At 37.8% G+C, this 25,425-nt stretch overlaps 1 protein-coding gene and 1 long non-coding RNA gene across 14 annotated transcripts in view; both read right to left on the minus strand.

The window, feature by feature from the left end:
- Positions 1 to 25,425, minus strand: part of chid1 (chitinase domain containing 1) — a 352,093-nt gene that overhangs the window by 211,368 nt on the left and 115,300 nt on the right. The gene's annotated exons all lie outside the window — the stretch shown is intronic.
- On the minus strand, positions 19,903 to 24,754 carry LOC135256072 (uncharacterized). Its single transcript, XR_010330359.1, has 2 exons — positions 22,591 to 24,754; positions 19,903 to 20,134 (listed from the first exon to the last, which is right to left on the minus strand). It is a non-coding gene; the product is annotated as an uncharacterized LOC135256072 (long non-coding RNA).

Here is a 25,425-nt window from a genome sequence, read left to right on the forward strand (position 1 = left end):
GTAATGTTTGTAATGTATTATAGGGTAACTCCTTATTTATTTATTTGCATTTAAACTTATTTAGGCTTAACCTTACCATATGACATGCTTGATGTTTTCATACGGAAAGCTGACACAGCTGTTTCATGCGAATAAGGTAGCTAGTTTATTCTCACTCATGGTCAGTATAGTGAATAATAATCATAATTTATGACAGCCCTGAATAGGTACACAGTTCCATTGGCTCACCTGACAGGTCATCGTCTTCATCACTGTCCATCTCTCCAGTTTCGGGCGCGAAAACAAGACGAGCCGTTTTTCGAGGAGCAGGATCTCTATCGTAATTCCTGTCACTTGATTCATCACTCGATCCAGATACCTCACTGTCAATGTCTCTGACCACTTGTGAAATAATCACTGATTAACTGTCTTGCTTCAAAGCTATTGGAAACCTTACTCATGTTAATAGAAGACAATTCATTCAAACAACGGGCTACATCGCTATCCTGTAAAGACGCCATCTCTCACTGACAGCAGCCGTCAACTACGCGAGGATGTTTTGACAGCTATCAGCTGATCTGCGCGTGAACGCAGTTGTTGTTGGTGTTTCGTGCCTGTTGTGTTATGTTAAGACTGCCAACTGCAGTCTTGTAACTCGTAACGTTAACCTTTCCAACCAGTTAACGCCAATTCCAACAATTACATGGGTCTTTGCTTTTACACAAATCAAAATAGTTGACGGCGAGTTTATGGAAAGGGAATAAGAAGTCGAAAGCGCCCGTAACTTGAACCACCAACATGCTAGTGTAATCTGATTGATCAAGAGACAAAAGTAGGTTATGTGAAAACGAAACACTAACCTAAGTATATTGATGTTAAATGTTTACATAACCTATGTTTAATTTTAACTGAGTGATCCACAACCCATTAGCAATCGCAATATTAGCCTGTTGATCACGAGTGGAGAACGGCCAAATTTAGGCATGTCGGCTAACTCTCATTCATCTCGCATCATTTCTGAAGACGTGTGAAACCCCACACGTCTTCATAAATATTAAATGACAGATTTCTTTATAGTCAGCTAAATTTGCAGACACTATGTTATTGGTTTAGTGTTTTTTAACATTGTTGTAATACTTTGTTTGGACACAAGACAAGACTGAATTGGCAGGCGTATCTCTACCTACAGAAACAGACCGCCGTCCCAAGCTAACAGTAACAACATTGCTTTTTTGCTAGCAAACAACGTTTACAAATGCCTAAAAATAAACATTTTCCGTTAAGTTTTCACGATATCTTTATTTACCATGACAAAAAAAAGACTTCACAGAATCTAAATCGTGTGATATCTCATTCTCATTTTCCCAAAAAACTAATTTTACGAGTTTATTGGCATTTTTCCAATGACTCGCAGCGACATCCGACGGGTTTCTCCAGACCGCCACACATATGTTTTTATGTTTATGGTTTTATATTGTCTGTAACTTTTTGTGCTGCTGCCTTCTTGGCCAGGTCTCCCTTGAAAAAGAGATTTTTGAATGTCAACGGGACTAACCTGGTTAAATAAATGTTTAATAAAAATAATAAATATAATGTGGATATTTCACACTGTAATGTAAGTGTTAGTTAGTAGTGTAATAGTTTTTGTGATGCATGCTACAGTGATGATTTGAGAGTTGGAACATTGCCAAAACATGGTGGAAGGTTGAAAATAGTTTTCATGTCATCCCATCCCCATACAACAAAACATACGAGAGTACAGAGTATAGAAATACATACAAGAGTTAATTATTACACATTTAGGTACTGTACCGCATTATGTGACGATATTTCTGCATTATTTTTGAATCTAATAGCAATGTTTAATCTTAAACCTTCATAAGGAGCTCATTTACATGCTTTATAATGGACAAAAAGCATTGTATTCACTTTTGGAGAGATTTTGTATATGTTTCTGGACCCCTATATATTTCAGACCACTGTACTGACAGAAAGCTTGTAATTCCCACTTGAAAATGATGCAACAGTGAGTTTCTTGAGTCAAAACAGTTGATTTTTAGTCATATACATAATTATGTTCTGATTTACAGCAATGTATATTTTAGACATTTGGGATAGATTTGGATACACTGGGTACACTGCTTACTTTTTGCTTCATAGATCTCTAGTAGTTCTACATATCCACTCTTAGATTTTATGAACTTCTGGTCAAAAATTTTTTGATCCAGCACATGTATAGTTTAACCTGCTGTATATATGCAATCTCTCAGTATTTCATTGCAAACGAAAAAAGTGCAAATACATTATTGATTTTTTGTCTAGACAATTGCATTTGTGGCACTTTATTTCTTCCAAAATTATGAATATAAACTAATCAGTGTTAGTATTGTACATTGTACAAATGTCTTGCTTCATTTAAGCCATTTTTCAAGTCTCTGTGGTGTTCACATCTGGAGTTATACAGTTTTAAATAGGGTACCCCCTAAATGGAAGAGGATTGGCCAGATTTGGCATATGTGCTAAGGAGTTAAAATGCAGAAAAGCAACATTTTTCTACCACTCCATCTCTAGTGAATTTGGGTTTTGGACAGGTGTCAGGATCCATGGATTTCATCTTTAAATGCTAACACATCTCGTTAGTAAAACTTGAGAAGACATAGAATATTTCCAGTTCTTCAATTCTGTACCGAATAGCCAACCAGCTCCAGAGTCACCGTCTATCAGCTTCTCTAATAGGCAACTGTTCCTAAAGATGCAGGAGTCATGCATTTGAAAAATATTTTAAAAGATTCTCTTCTTTCGCAAACATTTGGGAGAGTAGCCATGAATGTAATGCTAGATAAATGAAACACAATCAATAGCAGAATGTACAATGCGACTACCGTAGCCATTTCAGGTTTGTACATGTGAAATTCAGTCCTCTACCGCCTCCCAAAGGAACGGAGCAAATGTGATAGAGTTTTTGTGAGATAAGAACAATTCTGTTCTGGAAGTAATTTTTGGGTAGAAAGCTTTATTTTTATTTAATCACACATCACTATCTGTCATTGATAAATTTGTATGGTTTTTGGTGTGTATTTTAGCAGGAATTGGACACTTGGTGACCAATGTCCCCATCTGTATAAATGTATAAATGTAACAGCTGTACAGTTACAACGCCTCCAAGCTGCTATAACAAACAACATGCTTTTTGCTGTTATATGTTTACAGAATGCCACCTAAAAAGAAAATGAGACTGTTGGTACTCAGGGAGGTCATGAAAAGGGCTTCAGATTTGGAGATTAGGGACATCTACTGTACATGTAGTGTCCTTTTGGGGAATCCTTATAAATTTTAAATGGTGTTTAATATTTATTAAATAAATTAATTTTACTCAGCAATATGTTTGACGTTTTAAGTTAGTTCAGTAATTTCAAATGTGTCACGTAATTTGCTTGTTGTGCTTACATAGTGGGAAAAAAAATAAATGTGGGAATGAAGGATCATGTTAAAAGTTTGACTGACATAAAGCATTATAAGCAAATATATAAAATGTAATTGCTCAATCAATAGACTTCAAGTGCTGAATGTTTACATTCAATAGCCAATGTATCTAATATTAAGTGGTTTCACCCCATACAATGTATCTGTTGGAATACAAGTAAAAGGGTGTGGACAGCAGCTGCCATAATTAAGTGCATTAAGGGATCACAGAACCTGTATTTCAGTTTAACTGGCCCCCATACTCAGTCTTGGAATGGACTCCCTAACCTACATTTGGCTACAATTGGAAGTTTTCCATATGACGACTGATCTCATAGGCTGGACCAACAGCTCTTTGATTCTGAGAACTATATGAACTGATGTATTAGACTTACTATTTTTGAAGACTGTACTTGTACCTCTTCCCAAACAGTCGTTTTATTAAATTATGAAAAAGGAGCTCCTGACTCTGTTGTTTATATCTTTATCTTCAAGAAATTCCTACAGTTATACTTTAGGTGGTAGTGGTGGGATTGGAATTAATCTCATTTTGGCTGCAGAACCTGAGGACTCCAAAGAGAGGTGAGTAAATTTAAAATACATCCTCATTAGATTATGGAAATTCCTCTTATTCTGTTAAAATGAGAGTGACCCAATAACCCTTTTTATTGATATAGTTGTTTTTTTAAATATAATTTGTTTTTATGGTTTGTTGATATTAAAGCATGACTAAATAGTATTATTCTCATGCGTGTTGTGATAAAAAGTTCTATAGGTGGGGGCGTAAGACCAGAACAGGGTTCTGGCTGCTATTTTATTACAGTAAATAAGCCCACAAGTAGGAATTTCTGTGGTGGGCAGGGAGCGTAAGACTACACTAGGAGGTGTGGCTGCTATTTTAATACAGTAGATAAGTCCACAGGTAGGAATTCCTGTGGTGGGCCGGGGGCGTAAGACCACACTGGGAGGCGTGGCTGCTATTTTAATACAGTAGATAAGTCCATAGGTAGGGATTCCTGTGGCAGGCCGCGAACGTAAGACCACATCTGGAGGCGTGGCTGCTATTTATATTTTGGTATGGTGGTGTAAAACCAGAGCGGGATTTACATTGGTAAAGTGAAACTAATAGGTTAAACAAGGCATTAAGTCTTATTAGTAAAGTGACAGGGTAAGACCAGGTGTAGTCCATTGAAATTAGTTGACAGTTATGAATAAATTATAGTATATGAATTGATATAATAGAGAAAAAGTCTAAAACTGATAAGTTTATGGTCAAAATATTTAAACTCAGTCTGTTTAAAAAAAGCAGCATGTAAAAAATATTCGCCTAATGACTTCTGACTTGCTGAGATTGAAACTGTCAGACACTGCCGTAGCAAACTAAAAGGTAACTAAGTTGGTAACACTGAGTAGCTCATTTTCCAGTTGAAGTCAAGAATAATGCCACGGGTCTGTTTTCAGACCAAGACTGCATGGATTTAGTAAAATATTGCAATACCCCTTCGCGCAATGCCCCTAGTGGTCGGTACGCCAGCATGCCTAGATTGCTCAATTCAGACATTCTGTGCTCCTGCAACCAAATTTTGAGTTGAAAACACAAACTCTGTGTTCTAGCTTTATTAGTAGACAATTCAGGACAACTATGCCAAAGACAGAGTTTCTAAACGCCACCATCGTCACGCTGGTCATCCATTTACCAAGCAACCGCTTCCTGCAGTTTCATCTGTAACTACATGCACGACGCATGACACACTGGACAATATCTGGACAGTGTCTATCTGGACTTACATGAAAACATTCTTTTACGACAAAAAATTGTATTCGTCGTAGCAACAAGATGAAGCCAACAATAGTTGAAGGTATGCCAGTACAGCTGTGAAAAACGCTGCTCACTGAACACCGAAATAAACAAGAGGAATTTTTCAAAAATGATACCATGTCATTCTACTGTCAATCCATTGGTTTTTCTGCGTAGAGATGTCCCTTTAGAGACTGAGCAGTCATATATTGTCTTGGACATTCCGTTTGTGAAATATACACTAATTTGTGACGCCTGGGTACCTTCCAAAATAGCTGTGCGTAATACCTCATATGTTGTTTACGGTGTTGTCGCCATTTTTAGTACAACCTGGTTTGTTAGATATATTATACATCACCTACTGGATAAATGAATTGTCTGTTTGGTAGACAATTCATTTATCCAGTAGGTGATGTATAATATATCTAATTGTACTTTTGGAATAGCATTTTATAGCTCAGTGCCCGGCGAAATGTTATTGATGAGTTTCATCATTTCTTGGAAAATATTATTATTCTTGAGAACTCATGAACATGGCTAAGGTATATGTTTGCAGATAGACTCAGCTGATACTGTGTTCTGGACCAAGTCAGAAGGGGAGAACGGCAGCATTGATTCTCTGTCTCTAACTACTGAACACAGATAGGGTTTCTTCATCGACATGTAAGTGTTACTGCTCAAAATATTTCTGTTATATGCGTTATTTTTGAAATTGAGTGACATTAAATCGGTTAGTGGTATTTTATAATGAGAATATTTCACACTGTAATGTAAGCGTTCATTGGCAGTTCAGTAGGTTTTGAGTTTCATGCACCGGATGTGACGTGAGCCAGAACATTGCCAAAACGTGTTGAATATTATTTATTATATTCTATCCCCATACAAGAAAACATCACATACTGTAGAGTACAGAAAAACATACAAGAGTTAATGATTACACATTTAGGTACTGTACCACATTGTGACAATGTTTCTTTCATTATTTTGTATTATTGCTGATATCAATGTATTAACTTCAACCTTCATAACCTTAAACCAACATTTATATGCTTTATAATGAACAAAAAACATTTTATTCATTTTTGGAGAGCTTTTGGATATGTTATTGGACCCCTAGATATTTTAGACCACTGTACTGATGGAAAGCTTGCAATTTCCAGTAGAAAATGATGCAAAAGTGAGTTTTATGAGTCAACACAGTTGATTTGTAGTGAAATACATGACTATGTTGTGATTTACAGCAATGCATAATTTAACCATTTTGGATAGATTTGGAGACACTGGGTATCCACCCTTAGATTTTACACACTTGTGGTCAATGTTTTATATATGGGATCTCCCAGTATTTTCATTTCAAACTAAAAAAAAAATTTTATTAATTTTTTGCCTAGACAGTTGCATTTGTGGCACTTCATTTCTTCCTAAATTATGAATACCATTCTACCATTGTACTGTATTGTATTTTATCTTAATGTGCTGTTCTCCTTGTAATATCTTTTAACTGAGCTGCCCTCTTGGCCAGGTCTCCCTTGTAAAAGAGATTCTGTCTCAATGGGACTCTCCTGGTAAAATAAAGGTTAAATAAAAAATAAAATGCACCCTAAGCAAGTGTGGGCTTAGTTTACACTTGGATGGGAGACCACCAGGGAATACTGAGTTGCTGCTGGAAGGTGTTTTGGTGGGCCAGCAGGGGGCAATCTTCCCTCTGGTAAAAATAAAACCCCAATGCCCCAGTGCAGTGACCGAGGTCCAGACTCACTGTGGTCATTAAAGATCCCATGACACTTGTCGCGAAGCGTAGGGGGTTTCCTGGTGTCCTGGCTAAATTCCCAATCTGGCTCTCTCCACCTTGCCACCGAATCATCCCGATTTAATTGGCTAAAAAAAATGTTCTCTCCCTCTTCACCTTAGCTAATGTGTGGTGAGCGTTCTGGTGCAAAATGGCTGCCATGCATCACCCAGGTGGATGCTACACATTGGTTGTGGGTGGGGGGAGTTCCCACTCATCACTGTAAAGCACTTTGAGAATTCGGAAAAGTGCTACATAAATGCAATTATTCACTCATTCATTAAGTATTGTATTTCTATTAGTGACCTATAGAAAAAAAAATGTTTGCCCATCTTTCTTCCTGCCCTCAAGGAAGGGAAAGGAGATCAGCTGAGGGTTGGTTAGGTCTAGGTCTAGGTCTAGGAACACATAACACACTCAAACCTATATTTGAATACAACCATAATTGAGTGCAAAACAAACTAGTAACTGCTGGAGAGCAGCCAACGCTAATGCTAACGGTGCTTCAAGTTTGGCTAATGCGACACAACACAACCTAGGCATATTTGGTGAGAATGTAAACGTTATCAGCAGGAGTGCTGATGTTTTCCATTTAGGGGGATGGTGGTGAGGGCGGAATGAGAGCAGCAGTATTGCAGAGCAGGACAAGCCACTGTGGCCGAGTAGAGCACTAGGATTACGGATGGTCGGAAATAGCAGGCCTGTTTCTGGTTGCGATAACACTTCCAAGCTCCATGGCACATTGTAGGCAATGTTCTACCTGTATCGGGGGCAATGTTGACTCTCATCACACTCTAAGGGGTGCTGATACATTTCCCTTAGTCCGCAGGCCTGGATACGCTGTGTGCTGTGTAACTGATCTCACACTGAATTGATTTCCCTGTGGATACTAGGGGTGTGCAGAAACATCATTATCTGTATCTGTATCTGTTCAACCAACAAAATTATCTGTATCTGTATTCGGATAGAACACCGGAAGTGGGCGTGGTTTATACCGGAAGTCACATTAAATCGGGCAAATGTTGTATTTTCTAACCTAATATTTATTGGCAATGCAATTGTTGTGCCTTCAAAGCATCAAATTGATTTAATATTGGCATATCATTAATTGTGAAATATATTTCCACATCCTCATACTGTACTTTTCATCTCTCTCTTTTTTTAATTTTTATTTTTAACTAAACTAAGTTTTATGAACTGTCTGAACCCCACCACCCCCCCCCCCCCCCTTTTAACTGGGGGACATTGAACAATCAGAAACTGAAAAAAAAATGTTTTAGAAATTGAAAGATTCTGTTTTGCATTTGAAATAGAAACTATTTACAGTAAAGATATATAGAAAAATATCCTTCAGTTGAAGGAAATATCTTAAATTCCAATGATGCTGGGTTCGCGTTTCTTAACGTTACTGCAGTTCACTAGTGCAGTTCACTAGCTTCACTAGGAAAATGAAGCTTTATAAATCCAAACAGTCTTTTAAACATTTTCTCACTGAGCTCTTTTTGTAAGGCTATACCTCCCTAACATGGGTCAATGAATAATCAGTCCCCCCCCGCCCGCGTAACCTTCGATAGGGGCTATGAGAACTCGACATGGAGCTGATTTTTTTTTTTTTTTTTTTTTCCGAATCCGAATAATAACGAGCAACTTCGGGTAGAAGAAATATCTGTTTCTAACGCATTATTCGTGCTTTCCCGAATACCGTATTCGGATTCGGATAAACCCCTAGTGGAGACAATTATCAACACTGGTATAAATGGCTTATAGAAACTTACATAGAAGAGAAGGATAATTTGCCAAAATTATCAACAAGTAGGGCATAAATGTGTTCTGTATTGTCGCTTATATTTCTAAAATTAACATGCAGGATTTTTTCAGCTGATTTTGAAGTAACCAACACTCCCACATCTCCGGCTGGTTCACACACTCACTGCAGGACAGGTGAAGTGATTATTAGTGAAAATTATTGTTCTAGGAGACCTGTCTGTTTTACCCCAAACGCTTGCTCTTTGACCTATGTAAGACAACTCCTTTTACAGACCCTGAATATTCCTAATTTTCACCTAGAGCCACATAATTGGTTAGTGAGCATAGATTATGAAATAAACTAATTGGGAAATATACAGTACTGTGCAAAAGTCTTAGGCACCCTAGATTTTTAAATATAATATATAGTATATATTTTGTTTTAGATGTTTATTTTTTGTTTTCTGCATTAGTGTCAGTAGAAAAGAGCAAATTTGAGATTTCCAAACATGAATTTTCCAAAAAATGAAATTTTACAGATACATTTTTGTATTTTGTTAAATAAAGTAATATTTTAAGTAATAGACACATTTTCAGATAAAAACTTAATCAAGGGTCTCTGGGATTACCTGGAGAGCCAGAAGCAAGTGAAACAGCCAAAATCTGCAGAAGAACTGTAGCAAGTTCTCCAAAATGCTTGGAACAACCTACCAGCCGATTTTCTTACAAAATTGCAGGACAGTGTACTTAAGAGAATTGATGTAGTTTTAAAGGCGAAGGGTGGTCACACCAAACATTGATTTTATTTAGTTTTTAACTATTTACTGCTCTTTATATTATTTTTTTCGATATTTATAACCTTTCATTTAATTATTTTTGAAAGCATCTTAGCTGTACAACCTTTTTTCAGGTGCCTAAGACTTTTGCACAGTACTGTAAGTGATAGCATTAGGGTCCATGAAATAGTAACTGATTTTGAAAATGCAAAAGCTCAGGTGAAATCCTAAAAGCTGAAAAACATGTTCATAGTGCTAAAGGTCATGTAAAAGAATCCCAGAACCGATTCACTGCTATTAAAGTGTTCCAAGCAGGTCGAGCTATTGCTGGGACTGAAATTTAATTTGGACAAATTTGTGTCATGTTTTCTCAAATTGTTAAGGCACTTTCTATTGTCACTTCGATTACGGCTTTTTATATGTATTACAAACTTAGGAGAATAGCTGCAGATATGATTGCCATATGTGAAGCAGTATATGCATATTTTGTAAGAAGAATTTAAAGTTTGGTGTGTCTGACTTTTATAATCCTATTTTGTTTGCTCTGTAAGGGTATGCAATTTCATTTGACGCAATGGCCACCACCCATGATGCATCAACTGTAGCTGGTCAAATGCATAAATTTCCATTCTCTCCTCCCATATTTTTGTGGTCTAACATCAGAACACCCTAAAATACATATGTATTAACTAGATTGATTGATTGGTACACCAATCAATTTTTATGGCCGATTCTGGTTTTTAAAGCCAAATCAGTTGATTTGATTCTGAAAGCCGATTTTTTTTTATTTTAATGATATTTTTGTGTATTTGCTCTATAGGTTACCAATACATTCAGATACTTTCATTATTATAATTATAATTAATTAATTATTTATAATATTATTATTAACAGCATTATTGTTATATTGCTGTTGTAGCCACAGTGAAGGAGCTCCTGAACATGTCGCACTAGCTAATTATTCTTCAGACTATTGCAAGGGTGTTGTCGAGCCTCTTCACTTTGATGACCGACTATATTTATTTGAACCAGAAAATACAGACAAAGAACTAAATTAAATTTGTGTGTATAGTGTAGCTTACAATCAATTCTGCAAGTTCTGATGAAATTTCTTTTAATTTGGACAAATAAATTTCAATGAACAGATTTAGATAAACTGGACGTGCTTGAACTTATACATTGAACCTGTACCCACTGCATTACATTTATTTGGTAGACGCTTTTATCCAAAGCAACACACAATAAGTGCATACTGAAGGTCATTGGACCGCAGGTTACAAATCTCTGACTAGCTCACCTCTTCGCTTGATATTTCGCTTGTAGCACTCAAGGGTACGTCCTCAACGGAAGTGTAGGTGGGGTTGAGGACAGAAGTGGAGACAAACAGTCTAGAAGGGTCGCGAAAAACCTGCTTAGTATATCTTTAAAACACCACTATCCATCTGATATTGAAAGTGATCTAAAATGGATCAGAACACATCACCACCATGATTGCCCAGCGTCATTTGCATTGGCAAAGTAAGTTGCAATCACGTAAAAATATAAGCTAAATTGTACAGAAACCTGTATAAAAGTAAAATCATTAGACCAGTGTTATATCTGGACAAAATCCCAGCTTTAGATTTTCACCATTATTCATTGGATTGAAAGCAAAATTCTTCCCTGCCTAAAATGGACCAGATTTATTCGTCACCACAACTTCTGTGCCCCATATAAAATGCATTGGTAAAGTTATCGTGTTGCTATCACGCAACATGGGACATTTACGTGATCATACCACAAAAGCTTGAGTGCACAATTATGTCTATATTATGAATGGGCATGCTTAATGTAACAAATTTCTCAACAGCAGCAGATTGGCCACATTTCACGTCAATCAACTGTGCCTGTCTGTTAGGCAGAAGCCATAAGGAAGAGGGATGAAAACCGGAAGAATTAGAATTTTAAGTGATGTATTTTTTTATATGACATGCAATCTACCAATATGGCCTCGGCGATCAACTGGTCAATCGAGATCAACGTATTGGGTACCCCCTGTGTTACGAAATACCATTAATCACCTCCACCTACAGTTAAAGGAGAACTCACGCCAAAAACACTTTTGACATTGTTAGAATCTGCGTACTGTGATGTAAAACCCAACCCAAGTCCTATTTTGTGTAGTATTTCAGTTTCTCACAGTTAAACCAGAGTTCTGTAGACAATGTGATGTCATGTAGTAATATTGCCACAACAGGCACAATGGAGTTTAAAAGAAAGTGTTTCTTCAGCTCGCCATAGCATCAACTATACAGTTGCAGAAAAAAGTTTATGAACCCTCTGAAATTACCTGGATTTCTGCATAAAGTATTCATAAAATGTGGTCTGATCTTCTACATTCTGCTTAAACGAATAACACAAAAGCAATTGGATTATCATGTCTTTATTGAACACATTGTCTAATCATTCACAGGTCGGGCCAGAAAAAAGTATGTAACCCCTTGCATTTAGTAACCGGTTATACCTCCTTTCGCAGCAATAACCTCCACCAAACATATCCTGTAGCTCCTGATCAGACTTGCACAATGGTTAGGAGGAATTTTCGACCATTCCTCTTTACTGCTTCAGTTCATTGATATTTCTCGGATTTATTGCATGAACAGCCCTCTTCATGTCACAATATCTCAACTGGGTCAAGGTCTGACTCTGAAAACACAAATTTTCTTCCGTTTAAACATTCCTGTCTTTGATTACTTCGGTTGTTATCTTGTTCATCACCCAACGGACCGCTGCCCTAACATTCTCTTGTGAAAAATTCAACTTTTCCTTAATTCGTCCATAAAACACTTGTCTCACAAGCGTTGCGGTACACCAAAATAGTCTTTTGCAAACTAGAGATGTGCAGCAATGCTTCTTTAGAGAGCAGTGATTTTTTCCATGGACGTAAATTGTATGCGATGTAAGTAGTAGTTATAGTATGATTATGTATTTTAGATTGTGATAAGAATCTTTGTATGTCGCATTGTTCTTTTGAAGCCTGATATTATCTTGCTATGGCTGATGGAACATCAAGGACCACGATGAAAATAAGTCCAGGACTTTTTCGTGTTATCCTTGACAATTTCTTCACATGCAAGTCTTTTGATACATGTGTTTTAATTGTGTCAGATAAACTAAACTAAACTAAAATCCTCCAATGAACAACATTCTTGTTGAGCGTTTGTCTTGTATCCCTGGTGAGTGCATGTGGTTTGAAGCACAGGAGACAAAAAGCAGGGCTTCAGCAGTTGTCAAAGATCTGTGCGGATACGCCTTGTTGAGCATGCTGATGTTAGCGTTTAAGGCTGATCAATTTAACTTCCTGTTTTTTTAAGCTTTCAGGCAATTCAAATATTTCACTTAAAACATAATTTTTGTGATTGATATTAATTTAACCCCTTTGCGTGGATGCCAAATCTGGCTAATCCTTGTCCATTTTGGGGATGCCATAAAGCTTTATAACTGCAGGTGTGAGCATCACAGAGACTTGGAAAATGGCTTAAATGAAGCAAGACATTTCCTTTTACAGTACTAACTTAGATTAGTTTATATTCATAATTTAGGCAGAAATAAAGTGCCACAAATTCAATCTTGATGAAATGCAAAATAGAAGTTGTTTTTTTAAAAATTTGTAATGAAATATTGAGACATCTCATCTAAAATAGGCAAAACTATGTCCTAGATCATAAACTCCTTGCCCACATATGTGTAAAATCTGAGGGTGATATGCAGAACTACAAAAAATAAGCAGTGTACCCTGGTGTCCTTTAGTGTTTCCAAATATATCCAAAATATCTAAATTGTGCATTGCAGTAAGTCACAACATAACCATGAATTTCATTACAAATCAACTGTTTTGACTCAAGAAACTCACTTTAGCATAATTTTCAAGAGGAATTACTATCTTTCCGATAATACAGGGGTCTAAGATACACTACATTTACAAAAGTGGCCCTTCTAATTACTGGTTTCGGCTATTTCAGCCACACCCATTGCTAACAGGTGCATAAAATCAAGCATACAGCCATGCAATCTCCATTGACAAACACTGACAGTAGAATGATTTATACTGAAGAGCTCTCTGACTTTCAAAGTGGCACTGCTATAGGATGTCACCTTTCCAGCATGTCAGTTTGTCAAATTTCTGCTCTGCTGAAGCTGCCCAAGTCAACTGTATGTGCTGTTATTGTGAAGTGCAAACATACAAGTGAAATAACAGCTCAGCTGTGAAGCAGTAGGCCACACAAGCTCACAGAACAGGACCTTCAGAGTGCTGAAGTGTGTAGCACGAAAAAATCATCTGTCCACGGTTGCCACACTCACTACAAAGTTCCAGACTTCCTCTGGAAACAACGGCACCACAAGAACTGTTCGTCTAGAGCTTTATGAAATGGGTTTCTATGGCTGAGCAGCTATACACAAAACTAAAATCATCATTCACAATGTAAAGCACACCACCATTGGACTCTGGAGCACTGGAAACAACATTCTCTACAACAATGAATGGGGTGGTAGTACAGTGGGTAAGAAACAGTCTTGTAACCTAAAGTTTGCAGGTTTGATTCCCGGTTAGGACACTGCAATTTACCCTTGAGAAAGGTACTTAACCTGCATTGCCTCAGTATATATATCCAGCAGTATCAATGGATGCAATTTGGAATGAGAAGTACATGGCTCTGATGTTTAGGTGTCCACATACTTTTGGGAATTTACTGAATCTAGTGGGACATAAACATATCCAAAATTGAAAAATTTGCTTTTTGTCTATTATAAAGCATCTGGGTCAAGTTACTTGAAACAATTTAGGAATCACTGCGTCACATTACTTTGAAATACAGCTTGTTAAATTTGTATGAGCTAAGATAGCACGAAAAAAATCATCTGTCCACGGTTGCCACACTCACTACAAAGTTCCAGACTTCCTCTGGAAACAACGTCACCACAAGAACTGTTCGTCTAGAGCTTTATGAAATGGGTTTCTATGGCTGAGCAGCTATACACAAAACTAAAATCATCATTCACAATGTAAAGCACACCACCATTGGACTCTGGAGCACTGGAAACAACATTCTCTACAACAATGAATGGGGTGGTAGTACAGTGGGTAAGGAACAGTCTTGTAACCTAAAGTTTGCAGGTTTGATTCCCGGTTAGGACACTGCAATTTACCCTTGAGAAAGGTACTTAACCTGCATTGCTTCAGTATATATATCCAGCAGTATCAATGGATGCAATTTGGAATGAGAAGTACATATGGCTCTGATGTTTAGGTGTCCACATACTTTTGGGAATTTACTGAATCTAGTGGGACATAAACATATCCAAAATTGAAACATTTGCTTTTTGTCTATTATAAAGCATCTGGGTCAAGTTACTTGAAACAATTTAGGAATCACTGCGTCACATTACTTTGAAATACAGCTTGTTAAATTTGTATGAGCTAAGATAACCAATATTGTTTCATGTAAGTAGGCACAATTTGGATGTCAATACTTTTAATGGCCAGCCTTGAATTAATGTCACCTTAATGTATGTATGAGTAACTTGGCATTTTTGTACATTGAAAACATGTTTTTCATCAGATACCATGTCTTTTGGTACTGTGTTCATTGTAAGCAAGTGATAACAGCAATTCATATAAATATAGTCTATGAGAGACATGCATGCACATAAATGCAAGCAAACACACATTCTAGCTGAAAGAAACACATCTGCATGGATTCAATCATTCTTGCTTTACCGTGAATGACAAATAAAATGAAAGTGTCTGTCATATTTTTAAATAGAAGTGTTTTTAATGGGCTATTGTACACAAGAGACCTACTAATTGTCTGTATGTCGATAGAGGATATATAGGGCTAGCTAACGTGAATTTAGAAATGTGGTGTTGCAGGGTAGCTACAGCTTAGTTAAAAAGTAGTTACCAGTACAGGCACAATGTGACCATTTTGACTTAAAGAAAATCGATGTACTTGATTTTAAAAAGTCATTATCTGTATGGCCGGTAACATTACCTACCAGATCAAAGTGCAAAGCAAATTTTAGTGTTTAATTTCATAGCTGTCGGTAGTAATGTTACACACTTAGTCTGTCATCTCGTTAGCAAGGGTAGTTAATTTTAAACTTGGTCAAAATGGCGAAATCAGAATGGTTTTAAGTGTGGGTGTATTTTATTTGGATTTCAGAAATATAAATGAGTTTCCCGCAAAAATTTCTCAGATGCAAAAGCAATAGTTTAAATGTTTTATTTTTAGTTATCCAGCAATCCAATGTAATTAGTTAGAGGTTTGCATGAGTCTGAGGGGGGATTTGAACCCGGATCTGTCACTCATCCAAAAGGGATGCTAAACAGAGAACAACAAGATAAGTAGATGTCAGGGCTGCAAAGTTTTGTTCTTTTAAACGTGCACCTGTATATTTTTGTGCATCCAATGTTTTTATTAGAGGATATACCTAAATGTCCAATGGGGAGATGTATTCTTTGTGGGCCGAGAGCATTTATGATGATGTATTCAGGCAGGAAAAAGAAGAAGGAAAAAATGCAAAATCCCCTAAGTTTGGGGCTTTATTGTGTGGACATGTGAAGTTATTTGTGAATTCTGTCTGTTGAAATGGGGTCAGAAGGTACAGAAATGAATGTTTCTAAGGGCTGAGAATCTATGGCCACTGTGGTTATTTCTGTTCAGAACCCTGAAAAGTGCCAAACTCTCGGTGCCATATAGGTATGGGGCATGCCGCCCCACCAAGCCGTAACATGGCGAGATGGCATCCCAATATGAATTTGCTCCTTATAATGGTTTAAGATGAAACATTGTTTTCACATTGAAAAATAATGCAAAAACATTGTGACACACTGTGCATGTAAGGTTGAGTATCGTTTAGATTTTATTGATTCTGATTATCAATCCGATTCTATTTATCAAATCCGGTTCTTATCGAATCCTGTTTCTGATTTTTGTCATTTTGTTTGAGTACGAAAAAAAACCAAAATGTGTTGTACGCAACAACCACCTTTATTTAGGCAGCCATAAAAAGTGTGTCATTTTGGTGAGAAAGTAAAACAAAGTAAAATTAAATTAAAGCCGCAAGCGGCGTTGAGAGGGGTCCAAGCATTGGCACTATTGCACCCCCTATGGAGCGATTTGAAAATGGTTTTGTCCTCAGGATCATATACCTTCACCCAACATATCTACTGCATCGCCATGGATGTCTCCTAGCCGCTTGGCGTAAAGGCCTTTACTATGTCGTAACACTAAAGGCTGTTTTATACTTCTGCATAGTACACGTAAAAATGGGTCTGCGTAAGGGTTGTGCGAAATGTGCGGCATGTGCACCGGTTGCAGACCACAGCGGCGTACCTCCTCAAGAAATTAAAAGCGCGTAGTTACCAACCAGTGCCTGCATATGCCGGCAAGAAGGTGGTTGGTTGATTGCTGACATGAGGTCACTGACATACGGCTCTGGCTAGCAGGTTATAACAGTTGATTCACAAAACCGATAGGCAACGTTAAATATGCAGCTAAAAGCGCTTATGTCTGGTGAATGTCTTCGTTGCAAGAAGTTACATCTAGCTCAGCATTTTTGTGGTCATTGGTGCAGTATTTAGTAAGCTTGGATATATGAATGAAGGTGTTGTCTTTTGAACTATAACGGTCAGTAACAAAATCAAATTACGTGGCCTGCGCAACCTGTGCAATATGCCGCACAAGTATAAATGATCTGGCCGTTCGCGAGTGCCGCACACAACGGAAACTATGCGAACTATGCAGACCACGCAAAAGTATAAAACAGCATTTAGATGGTCCGGCGTGTACGTAGAGCTGCAGCGCTTCCGCGCATTAACTAAAAAAGGCGTAAGACACATATTACAATCCATTGCTCAGTTTAGCAGAGAATGCACATTTCTGAGCACCTCAGAGACAGATAGAATAATAATACACATTTAAAATAATAAATACGACATTAAGAAAAAAGAAACAAAAGACGAAATATCAACTCGCGACCTACGTGCTGCGCGCAGAGCAGCCTGCCGTTTTATTTATTTAGACATTGGCAGATGAGAAAATTTTCAGTTACGCTGACCTATAAAACGCTATTCCAAAAGCAAAATCAGACATGTTATACATCGTTAGAAAGCTTATACTCTCACCTACTGAATAAATGAATTGTCAATCAAGCCAAATTGCACTAAAAAGGGCGACAACGCCGTAAGCAACAGGTGTGGTATTACGCACAGCTATTTTTGAAGGTAGCCGACATTTCACAAACGAATTATCCAAGACAATATATGACCACTCAGTCGCAAAAGGGACATCTCTACGCGTAAAACCAATGGTAAGATTGTATATTTATTCAATGTTTAGTCCCATATATTGACTGTAGATTGACATGGTATAATTAAAAAAAAAACTTTGTCTCGTTTATTTCAGTGAGCAGCGTTTTCACTGCTGTATTGGCATATTTTAGGGCTAATGTCGGGTTTATCTTGTTGCTACGGAATATTACATTACATTACAGGCATTTGACAGATGCTCTTATCCAGAGCGATGTACAACAAAGTGTATAATCATAATCAGGAACAAGTGTGTTGAAAACCCTAGAGAGAAGTACCGTTCCAAGTGCAGGGAACAACCGCATAGTTCAACTTGGACCCTGTAGGGTAAACTGATTAACACTAACACAGACAAGAACAGCATCAACGCAGTCTATGCAGAAATACAAGCAGTAGTTAAGACAGTTAATGCACCTAAGTCACCTACGAAACAGCTGCCTAGTTACAACCCTAAGCTTACAGTCATTTACAGGGGGGTAGGGAGGGATGGGGGAGAGGTGCAGCCTGAAGAGGTGAGTCTTCAGTCGTCGTTTGAAATGGGTCAGTGTCTCAGCTGTTCTGACCTCCACAGGGAGGTCATTCCACCATCGTGGGGCCAGAACAGACAGGAGACGTGTTCTGGAAGTGCAGGTGCGAAGAGGGGGAGGTGCTAGGCGTCCTGAGGTAGCAGAATGGAGGGATCTGGCTGGCATGTAGGGTTTGAATATCTTGTGGAGGTATGCTGGGGCTGATCCCTTGACTGTCTATGGCAGCAATGCACTACCTGTGCCTAGTCTGCCAGAAATTAAAAGAAGAAGTTTGCAAAGGCCTTAGCGCAAGGGCAAAATCAAAACAAAAACAGACTGGGTCTATTCCTTGGCGTGTTCCAGGCAAACCAAATCACCTAAGATGTTTGACGCACTCATAATATGTCTCTATGCGCTTTTCAAAATTTTCAAATGTCGTGGACCAGGCCAACTTATGCGATTTGAGAACCAAGCAAAATTATACAGTTCTATCCGCTTCTCTTTTGCTTCAGAAAATGATGTCAGATAGGTCTATCAGCAAACATATGGCTTAGCTATGCCCAGAAGTCCTCAATAATAATAGTATTTTCCAAGAAATTACAAAAAATAGTTGACAACGTTTCTTTAGGTGCAGCATCTTTTACTCCTAGGACCACAGAGTGAATGCGTAAGTGAATGCGATGATAAGAACATTTTTGGTTACACTGACCTATAAAACGCTATTCCAAAAGCAACATTAGACATGTTATACATCGTTAGAAAACTAATACTCTCACTTACTGAATAAATTAATTGTCAATCAAGCCAGACTGTACGAAAAAGGGTGACAACGCCGTAAACCACAGGTGTGGTATTACGCACAGCTATTTTGGAAGGTACCCAGGCATCACAAATGCCTGTATATTTCACAAACGGATTGTCCAAGACAATATATGACTGCTCAGTCTCAAAAGGGACATCTCTATGCGTAAAACCAATGGTAAGGTTGTATATTTATTCGATATTTAGTCCCAGATATTGACTGTAGAATGACATGGTATCATTTTTTAAAACTTTGTCTCGTTTATTTCTTTATTCATTGTGGCTTCTTGTTGTATCGCACTTCAATATGACGCCGTTGGCGCGCAAAATGAATACGTACTTATGCTTAGGCAGAGGACGTCAAGTTAACTAGGCGGTCCTTCAATGTGGCCCAGGATGCATTCATGTTCACACTGCTAAAAGAATGTGGCCATATGCGACCCAGACCACCTACGAATGTGGTCTGAGTGATCGGATCTCAATGCGTCCTCAAAGCGTCTTGGGTGTGTTCACACCTGTAGTTAGCACTGTCCACTTGTGATCGGATCATCCAAGACGCATTTTAATACCAGGTGTGAACAGGGCCTATGTAACAGTTGTGACAAATAACAACACTTGACATTGGACAATAATATGCACATACATATTTCCTAGCAATCTTTGCATATGAAATAATAACAGTAGTACCAAAGAAATGACCACAAATTATTTAATTGAACAGTTTAAACAATATGCTTTCTGCAGAATGGGCATTTAGGTTAAGTTTGACATGATCACAAATGAGATGAGGTGGCGGCAGTGTAGCATAGTGGGTAAGAAACTGGGCTTGTAAAGGTCATAGGTTTGATTCCTGGGTAGGACACTGCCGTTGTACCCTTGAGCAAGGTACTTAACCTGCATTGCTGGATAAGAGTATCTGCTAAATGCCTGTAACGTAAGATGAGTTTCCTTATTGAACGGTAAATAAAGCAGACGGTATTATAAGTGATCATACAGTTGAGACCAAAAGTTTCCATACACCTAGGCTAAAGATATTCAAATTCAGTTTTTCACAACTCCGCACATCTCATGTTACCATACATTTACCATGAAAGTCAATTAGGGCATCTACTTTGTTCACATCAGAGGTAATTTTAAAACAATCGATTAGAGACACATTTATTTCAGATTTAATTAACTATATCAGAATTCCAGTGGGTCAAAAGTTTACATACACAAAGTTGACTGGCTCTTTAAACAGTCTGGGAGATTCCAGAAATTGATGTAATGACTTCTTAGAAGCTTCTGATTGGCTAATTGTCATAATTAGGAGTTAACTGGCACCTATTGCTATATTTAAGAGCCTACCTTTAAAGCCACTGCCTTTTTGTCCTTGATACCATGGGAAAATCCAAGCAACTCAGCCAACCTCAAACCAAAAATGGTGAACTTCCACAAGTCTGGTTCCTCCTTAGGAGCAATTTCCAAACAACTGAAGGTATTATGAGCATCTGTACAAACAATTATATGCAAACATAACAATCTTGGAACCATACAGACACTGCATCATTCAGGATGGCGGCACAAACTAATGCAGGCTACACACTGGACGCGGAGCGCTTGTGCAGCGTTTTTCCGCCCCCTTGTGTTCATACCAGCTGCGTTTTCTACGCTGGCCTCATGTTCTCCGACAACATAAACATGGATATTTGTTTTAATAGCTATAGCAAGCTATTGTCGATATGCTCGTTACCACTTGTGCATCAATAAAGAGAAGGGAATGCTTTAATGTTTTTGGATGATTTAGCCTAACTTCAACTGAAAGCATTGTTACCTTTTCCAGTCTTTTCCCCGAGTCCTAGCCGTAGTATTTAAGTAGCGTTTAAAAAGTTTTATATAGAACAAGCGTTTTGAGCGTCAAAGATTTCATTTCCTGCATTCTGGTGAATTTTTATGCACCGATTTGTGCCTTTTCTGCATCAGTTTATGGTGGAAATGTCTTTATTTATGCTTCTTTTATGTTTTTATTGGGGGGGGGACAAATACACGTGTTCTAAATATTGAGGGGGACGTATTCCCTGCGTCCCCCCCCCCCCCCCCGAAATCTATGCCTATGAGAACAACAAATTTGTATAGATTCTTTCCCCACTACATTGTATAGATCGTTTTTGACACTGGCTACTGGTTGGTGGAGGCATACAACCCCGAGGCGGTAATTATAGTTTCTTTTCAGAAACACAGTTCATTTTGGAGATAAAACTCGCCAACAAATGTTGAAATCCTGAGATTACGGTAGCTAGCTACCTAAAATCCGCTTGGTGCAAGGCGGAAAAAATAGAGCCGAGGGGGAAAAGATAGCTTCACGTCTGCGGCCAGGCACCCAATCCGCGTCCGGTGTGAAACAGGCGTAACTCCCAGGGCTGAACAAACTTTTGTCTGAAAGGAACTGGTGAAGGAGTTGGAGGCATCAGGTTCCAAAGTATCAACATCCACCGTTAAGAGAATCCTACATCATCATGGCCTGAAAGGCATAAAAAATCCAGAATGAAGTTTGCAGGTAATCACCAGGATGAAGACCTAGTCTTTTGGAGGAGTGTTCTCTGGTCAGATGAAACAAAAATTGAACTGTTTGGCCATAATTATCAGCGCTATGTATGGAGGAAAAAGGGTGAGGCTTTTAATACGAAGAACACCATTCCAAATGTGAAGCATGCATGTTGTAGGGGTGTTTTGCTGGAAAAGGGACTGGTGCACTTCAGGAAATAGATGGCATGAGGAAGGAGGAATATATAGAAATACTGAAGCAACATCTCAAGACATCAGTTATAAAGTTAAAACTTGGTCGCAACTGGGTCTTCCAGCAGAACAATGATCCTAAGCATACCTCCAAAGTTGTAACATTATGGCTTAAGGAAACAAAGTGTAAGTATTGGAGTGGCCATCTCAAAACCCTGACCTGAATCCCATAGAAAATTTGTGGACTGAACTGAAAAAGCGTGTCCGAGCAAGGAGGCCCACAGACCTGACTGAGTTACACCAGTTCTGTCAGGAGGAATGGGCAAAAATTCCAGCAAAGTATTGTGAGAAGCTTGTGGAAGGCTACCCCAAGCATTTGACTCAAATTAAGTAATGAAAAGGCAATGCCACAAAATACTAACAAAGTGTATGTAAACTTTTGACCCACTGAAAATCTGATATAGTAAATAAAAGCTGAAATAAATCTGTCTCTTAACTATTATTTTGAAATTACCTCTTATGGAAATAAACCAATGACTTGGTCCCGCTTCCATTTATTTCCAATCGCATGCTCTACACCGTACATTTCTTGCCAATCAAATCTCCTTGTCTCTCTGGTCTATTTCTTACCAATCAAATCTCCCCTTCTCCGCAGCTACATTTCTTACCAATCAGGACTCGTCATGCCCGTCCATTTCTTTCCAATCAAACACGGCAACGCAGATTTTAAATGCATCACGGTAGAATCCAATGACAGCGACAGCATTCAAGAATACAGTGGAATACTAAGATAAGAAATGAAATTAAATCGTTAAATAGTCAAGAGGAAAACCTTGCAAACGGTCGTTTGATAGTAACAGAGACAATATATTTTTCTTATGCCGTCTCTGATAGTAATTTAGGTGGACTACGTAGCTAACATTACATTAATGTCTAGCCAGCTAATGGAAGTTACCCTAAATATAAGGATATTCAGCCACATGATGTAATTATGTTATTAGCTATCAATGTGCTATTATTATGATGTTCTGTGGAGCAATGACATAGCAATGACATAGTCATAGAAACTAGTTCTATGTAAACATAAAAAAAAGTAAAAAAAGCTTATAAAATGAAGCTCCTTGGACTGACAGTGATTCCCTATTAAGTTGACATGAGTTGAATATAAATCAAGTCAGATCACCAGCTGCAGCTCCTGCTCCTCCTGTCCCCACTGCAGTGACGTCACACATATCATAATACATACACAAACACACACACAGACGTTATACTTATTTTCTCAAGTTCAGTTTCAACATCATAATTCATATAAAAATAGAATACACATTTATAACAAATTACAGAGTTCTCAAACTTTGTAGCATAAACCAAAGACAGGGCAGTGAACAACACCTAAGCTTTTCCATCTTTACCCTGCTCAGTAGGCCATCATGCGTTCTAATATAAAAGACACAGCAGTCGATTGAACAGCTAAGTTTAGAGATAACAAGCCACCAATGAGATGACAAACGCAGCCACTTTTCTTAATTAGTTCATTATTGTTCTTATTGTTTCACCACCTGCTAGCTCCCTTTACATATCTACACAATTATGCAGACAAAGTTAAGTGAGCTAAAGTTAAGCATTTCATTAACAGATAACAACTGCCGATATGTTGCATTGTGAATTTAAAAAATAACCTTTGATTTGATTTAATCACTCAGCTAACTGCAGTTAATAGACAAGCCATGTTATTATTAATAGGGTTAGGGTTAGGGTTAGGCCTACTTTAGAGAAAATGTAGCTAGCTGTCTGTATTGACAGTTTTATCCATCACCAAGTTTGTCTTCGGCTTGGGGAATGGAATAAAAATAACATCTGTAGGTACCATAGCCTACAAAAAACACTAAACTACAAAGCCAATATGTCCACCTCTGAGTGACTCATTTAACCACACCCCATACCACAGCTTTCCTGTATAGACAAGTTTCCTTGCCCACACCCCCCATTTCCGCTTTCGGGCACAGGTAGGCAAACAGCTTCCAGGCTAATTGTTTACCTTGCGTAAGGTGTTGTTTTAACCTGGTAATTTGTGTGTTTTAAACTACTGTTTTTAACTACAATGCAAGTCAAATGGGAACATTCATCGACACGGATACACGCCAATCAATGATTAGCTTGTCAAAGCTATGTCAAAATGTTACAAAACATTTTGGAGCTAAATATGTCGCCTGAGAGGCATTTCTAGTTAGCGTTGCAGCTATCAAATCTAACGTTACATTCCCACCAGCAAGTTACTGACTAGTCGAGCAGTCAGCTACTAGCTAACTTCACCAGTTTCATAGCAATCTACTGAAAGTTAGATAGAGCTGGGATCGCACCGTTAGAGAGAAAAAATAACTTTAGTTTACCACACACAGAAGCTAGCTAAGTTAGCCAGCTATGAAACAATTTTTTGTTATCGATTGCAAACAAGAAAACAGCATCATTATTAATAGCGGCAGGAAACGGGTATAACATTAGCGAAAAATCATCCTTACAAAACGTGGGGGGAGCATATTTAAAAGTCTAGTCACATCCATATTCATGTTAAACCCCCACTGAAGTAATGAGAAATATAGCTGTGCAAGAACAGAGAGTGATTGATGATGATGAGATAGAGCCCGACCGATGCCAGATTTTTGGGTCCGATGCCGATCCCGATAGCCCACCGATTACTGATGTTTTGACTGGTATTTTGTCAAAAAGTGCAACATTTTCAAATCAATTTGAAAAACTTATGTTTTATTAAAGTTTCTATATTTAAGAACATTTAACTTATAAGCAAACAAATAAAAATAAACACACAAATAACTTTTTAGATAAAAAAGTAAAAGATGATATTAAATTAAATATATATATTAACACCATCCTTAAGTGTGTGAAATCAAAATAACTCCACACCTTGCTTTTACTCCTTTCTTTTCCAGCCATCTATAAACATATATTAATTTTAAAAAATCAGTTTTCCAGTTTCAAACATGTATTTTTATGAATATTATTATTATTGTTGTTGTTGTTATTCATTTGTTATTATTATTATTTCTTAGTATCTATTCACAGTACATTAATTATATTTTCTTATTTTATTCCTACTACATGATCTCAAAGAGTAAGACTATCTAGCGAGCTTCCCTGTCCATAAGAATTAGGCGGTGAAAATAACTACAATGCGCTCTGACGCGTGGCTAGATGACACACTCGCTCGCAATAACGCATTAGCTATTGACACAGCCTCATTATTTCTAATTATATATTCTCAGTAAGTTAAATGAATTATATTTTCTTATTTTATTTCTACTACATGATCTCAAATAGTAAGAGATTATCTAGCGGAGCTAAGGAGTGAATCAAGTGTAACATTAGATGAAATTAAATTGACTGGATGAAATACGTGAAACTACAATGCGCTTTCGTGCAGGTTACCCACGCTAACTGTTGGTTGATTCACTTCTCCAACAGCAATCCTTCTCTCATGTTATCAC

This window comes from Anguilla rostrata, chromosome 5, assembly GCF_018555375.3.
Source record: "Anguilla rostrata isolate EN2019 chromosome 5, ASM1855537v3, whole genome shotgun sequence".
Classification (NCBI taxonomy): domain Eukaryota; kingdom Metazoa; phylum Chordata; class Actinopteri; order Anguilliformes; family Anguillidae; genus Anguilla; species Anguilla rostrata.